The 14,477-nt window shown below is 42.3% G+C and overlaps 1 protein-coding gene across 2 annotated transcripts in view; it reads left to right on the top strand.

The window, feature by feature from the left end:
• The window catches only part of LOC106587099 (ubiquitin carboxyl-terminal hydrolase 43), a 131,559-nt gene that overhangs the window by 39,719 nt on the left and 77,363 nt on the right, over positions 1-14,477 (top strand). The gene's annotated exons all lie outside the window — the stretch shown is intronic.

Below are 14,477 nucleotides of genomic sequence, written 5' to 3'. Positions count from 1 at the left end.
GCGGCTAATATATGGATTTTTCCCGTTTTAAATTTTTTTTCTCCAAAAAAACACATTCTGTGACGTGCTCAGTTTTTTGGCGGCATGAAGCTTTCATTAGACCAATGAAATTGCCGAACGGGTTACGGTCAAACAACTTTTTTGTTTACTGTTTAGATTAAATCGAGCGCTCTCAAACTTCCCATCATTCTGATTACGGTAGTCATTTTGTCACCCTCATCATGGCAAAGACACGGAGAAATGCATATGATGCAGCTTTCAAGTTGAAGGCGATTGATCTGGCTGTTGGAAAAAGGAAATAGAGCTGCTGCACGGGAGCTTGGTCTTAATGAGTCGATGATAAGACGTTGGAAACAGCAGCGTGAGGAATTGACTCAGTGCAAAAAGACAACTAAAGCTTACCGCTAATTTTACATTTTTTGTTATAAGCCGTGTTTCGTTAAAGCCTATTTATTTTTGTTACAAGCCGTGTTTCGTTAAACCCTATTTATTTTTGTTACAAGCCGTGTTTTGTTAAAGCCTGTGTAAAGTTCATTTGTTTCAATGTACCGGTAGGCACCTGCGGTTTATAGACATGTGCGGCTTATTTATGTTCAAAATAATAATTTTTAAAAAAAATCAGTGGGTGCGGCTTATATTCAGGTGCGCTTAATAGTCCGGAAATTACGGTACTGTAGTTTTACATTTAGTGGTTATTAGTCTAATGCAGTTTAAATGTTGACTGAAGATTCACTGTGGCGTTTGTTCTTTACAAAAACACAGTCGCTGACTTTGCGTTCAAACATTTGTAGCATCTTTTAGGGCTGGGATTGCCAGGGACCTCACGATATCATATTATCACGATACTTAGGTGCCGATACGATATGTATTGCGATTCTCACGATTCTATATGTATTGTGATTTTTTTTGCGATTTGATGTTCCAAACTCACTATGTCTGCTGCACGAGAGAATGAGAACTAGTTGAGATCAGTTATGGAAATAAAAGTGCTGAAAACATGTTGACTCGCTATTTGAAAAGAAGATGGATAAGAAGCTATAGGATGAAAAATAGCGGCGTTTTGGTGCAGGTTAAGCCGACTAGCGCTAGCTACAGTAGCAGGTACAAATTGATACTTTCAGTCAAGAATAATATTGCAATATGTAACTGTATCGATTTTTTTCCCCCCATCACTAGCATCTTTAGCTGTCATCCAAAACCCACACACCTTCACCAAATCCATACACCGACTCGCATACACACACTCACTCACTCACTCACTCACACATGCATGCACACACACACACACACACACACATACTCACACACATGCACACACCAAATCGACACAGCCACTCATCCTTCAGTTCACAGGATTATCTAAGTGACCTCTCTCATGAGTACACACACACACACCCATAGCCACCTGATACATTAAAATCATTTTGCCAGAAATTATATTACCCCTGTCTGAACATACAAATAAAATCATTCAAAGTACTACATCAGAGAGCTTCTAAAAAATAGCTGTGGATGAAGTTTTATCACAAGCACTTACAGTCCAGAAGGCCGCAATCTGGGCAGCACGCGCCAAATATAGAACAGCTTGTTGTGTTGTGGCATTTACGGTGCTTTCAGAAAGTATTCATACCCATAGACTTATTCCACATTGTGTTGTGTTACAGTCTGAATTCAAAATAGGTTAAAAATAAATACAAATTCTCATCCATCTACACACAATACCCCCATAATGACAAAGTGAAACATGTTTTTAGCCATTTTTGCAATTGTATTGAAAATGAAATACAGAAGTCTCTTATTTACATAAGTATTCACACCCCTGAGTCACTATATGTTAGAATCATCTTTGGCAGTGATTACAGCTGTGAGTCTTTCTGGGTAAGTCTCTAAGAGCTTTGCACACCTGGATTGTACAATATTTGCACATTATTCGTTTTAAAATTCTTCAAGCTATGTCAAGTTGGTTGTTGATCGTTGTTAGACAGCCATTTTTAAGTCTTGCCATAGATTTTCAAGATGATTTAATAAGTCAAAACTGTAACTAGGCCACTCAAGAACATTAAATGTCGTCTTGATAAGTTTTAGGTTATTGTCCTGCTGAAAGGTGAATTTGTCTCCCAGGATCTGTTGGAAAGCAGACTGAACCAGGTTTTCCTAGTCCTCCCTAGTCCTTGCCAATGACAAGCATACTCACAATGTGATGTAGCCACCGCTTGAAAATATGAAGAGTGGTACTCAGTGATGTGTTGTGTTGGATTTGCCCCAAAAATAACACTTTGTAGTCAGGACATGAAGTTTTATTTTCCACATTGTTTTCAGTTTTACTTTACTTTAGCAAACAGGATGCATGTTTTGGAATGTTATTATTCTGTACAGGCTTCTAACTTTTCACTCTGTCCTTTAGGTTATTATTGTGGAGTAACTACAATGTTGTTGATCAACCCTCTGTTTTCTCCTATCACAGTCATTAAACTCTGTAACTGTTTTAAAGTCACCATTGGCCTCATGGTGAAATCCCTGAATGGTTTCCTTCCTCTCCGGCAAATGAGTTAGGAAGGACGCCTGTATGTTTGTAGTGACTGGGTGTATTGATACACCATCCAAAGTGTAATTATTAACTTCAACTTGCTCAAAGGGATATTGAATGTCTGCTTTTTTATCCATCTACCAATAGGTGCTGTTCTTTGCAAGGCATTGGAAAGCCTCCCTGGTCTTTGTGGTTGAATCTGTGTTTGAAATTCACTGCTCGACTGAGGGACCTTACAGATAATTGTATGTGTGTGGTACAGAGAGGAGGTAATCATTCAAAAATCATGTTAAACACTATTATTGCACACAGAGTGAATACATGCAACTTATTATGTGACTTGTTAAGCAAATGTTTACTCCTGAACATATTTAGGCTTGCCATAAAAAAGGGGTTGAATACTTATTGACTCAAGGCATTTCAGCTTCTCATTTTTAAATGAACTTGTAAACATTTCTAAAAACATAACTCCACTTTGACATTATGGGGTGTTTTATGTACAGTAGGCCAGTGACACAAAATCTCAATCTAAAATCTCAATCTCAAATTGTTTTGCAAAAAGTAAAGGGTGTGAATACTTTCTGAAGGCACTGTTGCCCATAGAAGGGTTTTGGAACCTCTAACCCTGGTAATTTGACTGTTAAACTAATGGCTGCATTAGCAATGGCTGCCAGTCCTGACTTGAATCGGAACTGCCATCTATGGGTTATATTTCTACAGTTGATTGCAGCTGTCAGTTAACCTTTTGCAAATTTCAAAATGCAATTGTGAGAAAAACGAACAGGAAAGCAAATGCCTACTGCTGAAAAGAGAAGACTCGTCTGTCTGTAGAAGCTAACAATTTATTTCAACAACTTTTGAGCGATTCGGAGTTTACGGTACTGTTTTTAAAAAAAGTAGCTTTATCATTTTGTGATAGGCTTATGGCACGAGTGCATGGGCCATCACCGCTGAGTAGCCTAGGCTTCATCTTCATCATTGGGTGAGTCAGTGTGGCTCTGGAAAGTGTATTTAGTAGCTTACGGTAGCCTATAATACATATATATATTTATTATAGGCTACTGAGAGCAATAAAAATGACCTGGTCTTGAAATCAAACAATAGCCTAGCCCAATGTAAAAACACACAGAATGTACAATACTAGGAGGAATATATTATCACTGTCAGAGTAGCCACTCATTTCGGTCATTTGTTTGGTATTAAAATGATTTTTCTAATGTTATCTATCATGTAAATTCAGTTCCCCCCCGTGTGTGGAAATCCTAAAAACACCTCTGCTCAACCTCTGCCCAGCACCCCCCAACTCCAAACATCTCCCTGTGGCTATGCGCACACACCGTGGTGCATAAGTACACACACACTGCGGTACACCGTGAAACAGGGGTAGGAAAACAACATGTGTTTCTATGTTCTGGAGGGCTGCTGCATTATGAAAACCTCAGAAGAAGCAACCTGAGATGTGTCAAGAGTCAATGTGCAGCAGGTGGGACGGAGTCAGGCGCAGGACACCGAGAATGAGTAATGAAGGTCTTTACTCAACAAAACAACCAAATATTCCACGTAGGGAAAGTAACTCAGCTCACAAACATACGCGACAGCTTAACACAGAACAATCACGCACAAAACCAATGGGGAAACCAGAGGGTTAAATAGGGAACAATAATTAAGAAATGGAAACCAGGTGTGTACAATGAAGACAAAACAAATGGAAAAAGAAAACGTGGATCGGTGGCAACTAGAAAACCGGTGACGACGACCGCCGAACGCCGCCCGAACAAGGAGAGGGACCAACTTCGGCAGAAGTCGTGACAAGATGTCTCTGCCACTACATGGATCACAGAGCACAGGACCATGGAGAGTCCTATGTGAGCTGCTGCTTCTAACTGTTTCTCTCAGATATCACAAGACCTGAACAGAATAAATTATGCCTCACACTGTGACTGTTGTGCATATGAGTGAATTGTACAGGAGCCCTGTTGGGACAAACAGAACCTGTTTGCTTTGGGACCTGTAAGGTTACCTCTGCATACCCAGCAGTATAGTCACAGGTTAGCTTCAGGGACCCCAGAGAGCTTGGGCTCCTACTATACAGAAGTACCTCAATCTCCTATAGAGAGTCCCAGACAGGAGGGATGCAACAGCCCAGGAACAGTGTGTTTTTAGGTCAGCACTGAGCATATGGTGGGACAGTGAGCAACACCTCACTACGTCTCTCATGCTCCTGCAGAAGGTGTGCTAGGTCCGTGGGTCCTGGCAGGGGAGGACAACGGCTTGCCTTCCCGCCAGCAGAGCTCTGTTTTTGGGCTAAACTCAGCGGTAGTCCCCTCCCTGCCCAGTCCTGCCTAGCCCTACAGCTGGCATACACGGCCTCACTTACGAAAAAGTGAGCGGTCCAGTTTTTTGGGGCAGTTGCTCGGCATCGTGAGAAGATGTCATTCGGTCGCCGCTTCGTTTAAGAGACTCACTCTTCAACTGCATTTTTACATAGACCCGAATCCAGAAGTGACAGTGATCATCATCCATCCAGCTTGTATTCATGTCTCCAACTAGATTAGCAGGATCACGCAATGTCTGTGTCAACAACACAGCCACACACCCCCTTACGTGAGTATGTCCTCCGGTATGTCCAGCAAAGACGGACACGTAGGAGACGTCTGTCTGGGACTTATTAAAGAGTCCTATTGATATGTGTGTCCTCTGATGACATCATCACACTGTCGAGACAGACACGTCCTGTAGCGGACATGGCTGTGACTTATTGAGCTGTTTCAGTCCGCATGAGCGGACCGTCCTATTGATACTTCCTGTTACGGAAGAGAGGGCGTGTCCTTGGGCTTCATCTCAAATGGGAAACTATTCCCTTTGTAATGGAATACTGTTGACCAGGGCCCGTCGGAAACACTATAATCTGGGTTGCCATTTGGGATTCAGCCCTTGAGTCTACGGGTCGTGCGTGTGCAGAAATGTGATGTTCTGATACCCAATACCCATGAGTATACCCTTGTGTGTGCTTCCCTGCGACGCTGCCTTAGTTCTGCTGATTGCAGTGATATGTATCTGTTTGACGTCATGGCAAAAGCAACAGCAGAAAAAGGATCGTGGGTCTTCTGAGGGAGAAAAGGCATAGGTTATTTTTATTTCTGTGTTCAATACATGCTCTAGGGCAGAAATGTTCAGTGCAAGCATTGTGAGAAACCAGACGTAGAATGAAAATAAATCTATTGTTTATGTAATCTCCTAGCAATACACAAAATGGATGGATGTACACAGTGCATGATCATACACATGATCACTTGTCTTCCCATGTCTTAAGCTTTGTGAGCTTTATTTCTCACCTAACTTTAGGGATAACCATTCCGCAAGCTATCAGTGTATATAATAACCTTATCAAATACACATCTCACTTTCTGTCTGCTTGGGAATGGATTCCCCTTTGATACAAGATTCACATAGCCAGTATATATTGTATATATATCTGCTTTAGCTGTGGAATAACTTCTGAAATCTTGCTCAGCTCCTTTCATCTAAATCCTGGAAATCAATTACACAGCCTGGAGGGGTTTGGACGACATTGCTAATATTCTCCTCTGAGCAACAGGGGGCCCAGAAAATGGATCTGGATCTGTTAGCTGTTAGCATTCAGCACTTTTGGATTACACAATTTAACATTTGAGCACTTTTTGGATATTAGCATCTCTCATGTTACGCTAGCTCCCGCTCCGCATGTATTTTGGGCAAGCCCCGCCTGCCTTGGCAGACAATGGCAGAGCAAGGAAAAATAGTATAGGGGTATTTATTCATCACTGGTTCCCAGATATAAGAAAATGTTAGTGCACGCACACACCCACTTTTAGAGAAATCACAGTTGAATGGAGGCATCTGTTGTTTGTTCTAAGGTCCAGCTAAGTGCCTGTTGACCTACTTGTGGGGAAGGTGCCTGTTCTAGTGTGCAGCGAAGCCCACCGTGCTTTGGATTTGTTATGAATAGAGAATTAAGTAGCCCGAGCCTTCGCTGCAGTGCCTGGCAACACATGCCTTGGGTCTGCTGGTATTCCCCTTTATGCACTCCTGCTGCTACTACTGCAGCATCCGCCCGGAGCCTCTCTTTATCAGCCACTCACTCTCGACAGAATTACACACCCCAGGACAGTGAGTCTATCCCCTTATGTAAAGTCTTACGTATTACCTTAACCTGTTAGTGGCATTATAAACAATTGGATGGGTAAAAGCACATTCCGTAGTGCACAGTTGCGAAACTGTGAACCTCTTACAATAACACATTCTTGAGAACTAAAACAAGCACTTCTTATTCTACGAGATCAAGATCAGCTAGTTCCTCCCTGTTTGTCTGTTTTTCCCCATTTGGTGCCTAAGCAATATAACCCAGGTTAAGCCTGCTAGCTTCCCTCCCTCTCTATTAGGAAAAGAGAATAAACACAACTCTGCAATATGCAACTGTTAAAAGGCATGTTGAGGTATTTGATGAATTGCTGCGGGGAGAGTTTGTGCTTCGTGGTTTTAAGCTCACAACTCATTTCCAAGGAGATGCTGTGTTTAATGAAAAATGTCTTCCTCAGTACACATTTTGATGGGAGAGGATGTTTCCATGGTGATTTGTGTAAGGACTGGGACCAGGCTACTTAGCTGAGGATTCTGTACTATGCTAGTATACTATACTATCTCTGACTATGTTTTACTTCTGTCTCTGGCTTTAGTTGTGTTGATTCTTCCATCTACTCAAGGTATTGGTCTCGGTTTTTACTATCAGCTATTAGCATATCCTGTGTTTTTGCCCACATTTTGACTGAAAGGAAGGTCACATTTGAGTTAGCTGAGCTGAAGGACTGTACCTATTAGCATATCCTGTGTTTTTGTCCACATTTTGACTGAAAGGAAGGTCACATTTGAGTTAGCTGACCTGAAGGACTGTACCTATTAGCATATCCTGTGTTTTTGTCCACATTTTGAAAGAAAGGAAGGTCAAATTTCAGTTAGCTGACCAGCAGCGCTGTACATATCTGTGTCAGCTTCCAACCTTACCGGGTACACAACTCTGCTAACAAGACAAAACCAAGAGACTCAAATTCACCTCTCTAATGGTGCAACTTCTGCACTGTGTTGTAGGATTTGCAGAATCCCTAGATGTAATATTTTCTAGTGCTCTCTCTCTCTCTCTCTCTCTCTCTCTCTAGCTCGCTCTCTCTAGCTCGCTCTCTCTCTCTAGCTCGCTCTCTCTCTCTAGCTCGCTCTCTCTCTCTAGCTCTCTCTGTCTCTCTAGCTCTCTCTCTCTTCCAGCTCGCTCTCTCTCTCTAGCTCTCTCTCTCTCTCTAGCTCTCTATCTCTCTAGCTCGCTCTCTCTCTCTAGCTCGCTCTCTCTCTCTAGCTCGCTCTCTCTCTCTAGCTCTCTCTCTAGCTCTCTATCTCTCTAGCTCGCTCTCTCTCTCTAGCTCGCTCTCTCTCTCTAGCTCTCTCTCTAGCTCTCTCTCTAGCTCTCTATCTCTCTAGCTCGCTCTCTCTAGCTCGCTCTCTCTCTAGCTCGCTCTCTCTCTAGCTCTCTCTCTAGCTCTCTATCTCTCTAGCTCTCTCTAGCTCGCTCTCTCTCTAGCTCGCTCTCTCTCTAGCTCTCTCTCTAGCTCTCTATCTCTCTAGCTCGCTCTCTCTAGCTCGCTCTCTCTCTAGCTCGCTCTCTCTCTCTAGCTCGCTCTCTCTCTCTAGCTCTCTCTCTAGCTCTCTCTCTCTAGCTCGCTCTCTCTTCTAGCTCACTCTCTCTCTCTCTTGCTCGCTCGCTCTCTCTCTCTAGCTCGCTCTCTCTAGTTCGCTCGCTCTCTCTAGCTCGCTCTCTCTCTCTTCCAGCTCGCCCTCTCTCTAGCTCGCTCTCTCTCTCTAGCTCGCTCTCTCTCTCTAGCTCGCTCTCTCTCTCTAGCTCGCTCTCTCTCTCTAGCTCGCTCTCTCACTCTAGCTCGCTCGCTCTCTCTAGCGCTCTCTCTCTCTAGCTCGCTCTCTCTCTAGCTCTCTCTCTCTCTCACTCTCTCTAGCTCTCTCTCTCTCTCTCTCTAGCTCGCTCTCTCTCTCTCTGCTAGCTCGCTCTCTCTCTCTAGCTCGCTCTCCCTTCTAGCTCGCTCTCTCTCTCTCTCTCTCTCTTGCTCGCTCTCTCTCTCTAGCTCTCTCTCTAGCTCTCCTCTCTCTAGCTCTCTCTCTCTCTCTCTTGCTCGCTCTCTAGCTCTCTCTAGCTCTCTCTCTCTAGCTCGCTCTCTCTAGCTCTCTCTCTAGCTCGCTCTCTCTAGCTCGCTCACTCTCTCTAGCTCGCTCTCTCTCTCTTCCAGCTCGCTCTCTCTCTCTAGCTCTCTCTCTCTCTCTAGCTCTCTCTCTCTAGCTCGCTCTCTCTCTAGCTCTCCCTCTCTCTCTCTAGCTCGCTCTCTCTCTCTAGCTCTCTCTCTCTCTCTAGCGCTCTCTCTCTAGCTCTCTCTCTCTAGCTCTCTCTCTCTCTCTCTAGCTCACTCTCTCTCTCTAGCTCTCTCTCTCTCTCTCTCTCTCTCTAGCTCGCTCTCCCTTCTAGCTCGCTCTCTCTCTCTCTCTCTCTCTCTCTTGCTCGCTCTCTCTCTCTAGCTCTCTCTCTAGCTCTCTCTCTCTAGCTCGCTCTCTCTAGCTCTCTCTCTAGCTCGCTCTCTCTAGCTCGCTCGCTCTCTCTAGCTCGCTCTCTCTCTCTTCCAGCTCGCTCTCTCTCTCTCTAGCTCTCTCTAGCTCGCTCTCTCACTCAAGGTCTCTCTCTCTCTAGCTCGCTCTCCTCTAGTTCACTCTCTCTCTCTAGCTCGCGCTCTCTCTCTAGCTCGCGCTCTAGCTCGCTCGCTCTCTCTAGCTCGCTCTCTCTCTCTTCCAGCTCGCTCTCTCTCTCTTCCAGCTCTCTCTCTCTCTCTCTCTCTCTCTCTAGCTCTCTCTCTCTCTAGCTCGCTCTCTCTCTCTAGCTCGCTCTCTCTCTAGCTCGCTCTCTCTCTCTCTCTAGCTCGCTCTCTCTCTCTAGCTCGCTCTCTCTAGCTCGCTCTCTCTCTCTAGCTCGCTCGCTCTCTCTCTCTAGCTCGCTCTCTCTCTCTAGCTCACTCACTCTCTCTCTCACGAGCGCGCTAATAGCTCCAATAAACCATTATTCCCCAGCACGTCTCAGGCCATCCATGTCTGTATTTAATCTTTAATTGTGTTAGCTACGGAAAAAATTGCTTTGGGGATTCGATGGCTTGAAGAGACATCTTGTTCATATGGCTCATCGTTATCAGCGGAATAGCTTCTTGGTTGAAAAGACTTAATAAGAGACAAAACAATATTATTACTAGCTAGTTTGGAGTTTGCTGTGCATCATAATGGTTTTTTTTTGTTGTTTTTTTACATTGGATGACAAGCTATTATGGAGGCTATTATGCAACTATTTTCAATGGTTGTTGTAAAATGTTGTCATGTTTTTGCTCCTCACTTTCATAATGTAATAACGCGTAAGCCTATTTCTAATTTGTGTACCCTCGTCCTTAGATCTTGCTAAACGTTGTTCTAATGTAGTTTGTCAGAAGAAAGCACGGCCATTATGAGTCTGACTCAAACATATTGAGACTCTTTAACACGTCCTCATAAACACTTACCGTAGATGTATCACACACTTTCAGACTACTATAGTTTCTTACTAACACTTAGATGGATCACACACTTTCAGACTACTATAGTTTCTTACTAACACTTAGATGCATCACACACTTTTAAGACTACTATAGTTTCTTACTAACACTTAGATGCATCACACACTTTTAAGACTACTATAGTTTCTTACTAACACTTAGATGGATCACACACTTTCAGACTACTATAGTTTCTTACTAACACTTAGATGTATCACACACTTTCAGACTACTATAGTTTCTTACTAACACTTACTGTAGATTCATCACACACTTTTAAGACTACTATAGTTTCTTACTAACACTTAGCTGTATCACACACTTTCAGACTACTATAGTTTCTTACTAACACTTACTGTAGATGCCTCACACACTCTACTGCTGCTATTCCTAAAGCAGGTGTGCTCTTCTGAAGAGAGTGTTTCTAGTGGCTCGATGAGATTGTCCTGCCTTTGGGGAGGCTAGGAAAGTGTACCACAAACATCTTCTTCACAGGAAGCATATTGAACTTTCTTACTTTTTTTAAGAACATGGTGACACATTTAGGATGCGAAGAGAGGAGGAGAGGTATAAATAGCACTTAGGCCTTTTGCTGTTGACACAGAAGTGTGTCAAATAATTGATTACATCACAGATGTTGATGAAACAAAGCTGACAGATATTCTCCAGGGTTATGTTGTCAATCTTGGTTGTACAATACTTATGTTTTATGCATACACATTTTGATGCAATATCACAACATAAGATATTGATATTGTATGTGTGTATGTGACCTTGCTCTAAATGTGTCCTAAATTAGTTTGAGGTAATTTGAGATTTTTAGACAGGCACAAACTTCAGGGCGGAACTTTCACCCCAAAACAGAAATTGATGTCGACTTCAAAATCGCCTCCGACGTTTAGCTCTGGTCCCCAGGTGACAATGAATGAATTTTCAATCTCACTACCTCATGCAGGGTATCTAAACTGTCCATTACCATCCAGGTCGGAAACAGCTACTAAAGTGATGTTTAGGGGCAGAGCCACTCAAATAGCTCCTTCATCTTATTCACACATTGCTCAATTTCTTTACCGTCAACTGTACTGTTCTCACTGAAAGCAGTCAGTATAGGCTTACCTATACTATGTAATGTATGATGGGGTTAAGCACTACTTTGGCCCAATGGCCCAACAGCTCTCAAAGGGTTCTCTACAAGGTTTCAACTGAATGAGTTAAATTGCAATTGAATCAGTTGTAACCCCATAAAAGCTTGGATATGTCGCTGTGATCCATTTGTTAGCTGAGGCTATTGAACTTTTTTACTCTGCATAGCAACTAATTGAAAGCCTCTCTCATAGGCTATTCACAGAAAGAGTAATAGTATGGAAGGATGTAGCTTCATACAACACTCCACACTAGAGGTCGACCGATTATGATTTTTCAACGCCGATACCGATTATTGGAGGACCCAAAAAAGACGATACCGATTAATCGTACGATTTCTATATATATATTTGTAATAATGACAATTACAACAATACTGAATGAACACTTATTTTAACTTAATATAATACATCAATAAAATCAATTTAGTCTCAAATAGATAATGCAAAAACAAGGTGTTGGAGAAGAAAGTAAAAGTGCAATATGTGCCATATAAAAAAGCTAACGTCTAAGTTCCTTGCTCAGAACATATGAAAGCTGATGGTTCCTTTTAACATGAGTCTTCAATATTCCCAGGTAAGAAGTTTCAGGTTGTAGTTATTATAGGACTATTTCTCTCTATACCATTTGTATTTCATATACCTTTGACTATTGGATGTTCTAATAGGTACTTTAGTATTGCCAGCCTAATCTCAGGAGTTGATAGGCTTGAAGTCATAAACAGCGCAATGCTTGAAGCACAGTGAAGAGCTGCTGGCAAATGTAGGAAAGTGCTGTTTGAATGAATGCTTACAAGCCTGCTGCTGCCTACCACCGCTCAGTCAGACTGCTCTATCAAATCATAGACTTAATTTGCTATATAATAACACACAGAAATACGAGCCTTAGGTCATTAATATGGTCAAACCCGGAAACTATCATTTCGAAAACAAAACGTTTGTTCTTTCAGTGAAATACGGAACTGTTCTGTATTTTATCTAACGGGTGGCATCCCTAAGTCTAAATATTGCTGTTACATTGCACGCCTTCAATGTTATGTCATAATTATGTACAATTCTGGCAAATTAATTACGGTCTTTGTTAGGGAGAAATGGTCTTCACACAGTTCACAAACAAGCCAGGCGGTCCAAACTGCTGCATATACCCTGTCTCTGCTTGCACAGAACGCAAGAGAAGTGACACAATTTCCCTAGTTAAAAGAAATTCATATTAGCAGGCAATATTAACTAAAAATGCAGGTTTAAAAATATATACTTGTGTATTGATTTTAAGAAAGGGATTGATGTTTATGGTTAGGTACACATTAGTGCAACGACTGCTTTTTTCGCGAATGTGCTTGTTAAATCATCACCCGTTTGGCAAAGTAGGCTGTGATTCTATGGTAAATTAACAGGCACCGCATCGATTTATATGCAACGCAGGACAAGCTAGATAAACTAGTAATATCATCAACCATGTGTAGTTAACTAGTGATTATGTTAAGATTAATTGTTTTTTATAAGATAAGTTTAATGTTAGCTAGCACCTTACCTTGGCTCGTTGCTGCACCCGCATAACAGGTAGTCAGCCTGCCACGCAGTCTCCTCGTGGAGTGCAATGTAATCGGCCATAATCGGTGTCCAAAAATGCTGATTACCGATTGTTATGAAAACTTGAAATCGCCCCTAATTAATCGGCCATTCCGATTAATCGGTCGACCTCTACTCCAAACAAGACAACAATAATCATCTTATCAAGCCAGTACATTAAATGTGCTGAAAATCATCACACATTTCCCCATGTCCCAAATAATATATGACTCAAAACATTTGATTGAAATGTCTATTTGATCATTTTCATTAGCTGAGAGAATCAATGATAATCCAGTATGGAAGCATATAGCTCAATGAGCTCCATAATCCAGTGGATCTGTCTCCTTCAGTTTAGCAGGAAGTGATTAGTATGGTTATGATGACTAAGAATGTCTTTTTAAAGGCACTGCAAATCATAACACACCTGAGTCTAGAAGCTCTTGTGGAAAATATCTGTGTGCTGCTCTTTGATTACATCAAGCAGACACTGTTCAGGTAATTATGTGATTCAAAGTGATTCACTCTCTCCTTCGTTTGATTTCACTGTCCACTGAACAGAGCTCAAAACACCAACTACCAAAGCACTTTAATAAATTATAGTTGTGTGTGAATGCAGTTTCTCTCACCCTGTCAGGTAAACTTGAACTATGGTTAGACATGCTCCAGAACTTTGGCGACGAAGAAAGTATTTTTTAAACCTCCCACTTTGGGCTGGATGTGTCAATGTGTAGTTCATACATGCATAATCTATGAGCAGAATTACTTTCTTACCTCAATTATCCACAAAATCCATAATTTGAAAGCAACTGTGCAGCGCCATTTTCCCTACATTTTCTAACACATGTGCCAGCCCCATAGCAATTCGAGTTCCAGCCAATGAGCTTCAGCCCTTCGCCATTTGAGTGACAGCTATCAAGATGCACACACAGCAGATTTTCAGGAACCACTTTTGGCTCATGAGCGCTACTTTCAAAACTACAGGCTTAAAAGTAGAGGCGGATCTCTTCAAATCAGCCTGTTGAAAGACCCCCCCCCCCCTACCCCCCCCCCCCCCCCCCCCCCCCACCCCCAATAATACGTTTTTTTCTATTGTGTCATTTAGATTGACACACTACTGTCATGCCACTCAGTCTCATCAGTGTCTGGAGAATAAACGAATGCCTGTTAACTCCACTTATCCATCATATATGGTGGCAGTGTGTGTGCGCGTGCCCACGTGTGGAAAACGTTGCTTCAAAGACCCATTCGTTCCCCGGGAGCGAAAATAATTGATCTTATGATTTCTGGGAATGATTTTGTAAAAAAGCCGGAAGATGATGGCTGGCTGTGGTAAAAAGGAAATATATCCCGCAGGTTGATGATACGTTATGCCAAATGCCATTTTTTCCTCTGTGAAAGCTGTCAATTCATACACCAGCGGTTTGTGACTGATTTCAGTATTGGTTTCAGGTCCGTCCGTGCCACAGCATGGTTCTCTCTCATAAAGAGACTCAAGGGTTCAGTTCAGGCCTGTGGTTGGTGGGCTTGGCTGCTCTATATTTTATGCTTGTATGATCAATATGTTTATTTACCTGTCTA

This window comes from Salmo salar, chromosome 02, assembly GCF_965601325.2.
Source record: "Salmo salar chromosome 02, fSalSal1, whole genome shotgun sequence".
NCBI lineage: Eukaryota > Metazoa > Chordata > Actinopteri > Salmoniformes > Salmonidae > Salmo > Salmo salar.
Note: the sequence above shows the minus strand (reverse complement) of the source record. Positions and strands in the feature narration are given on the sequence as shown.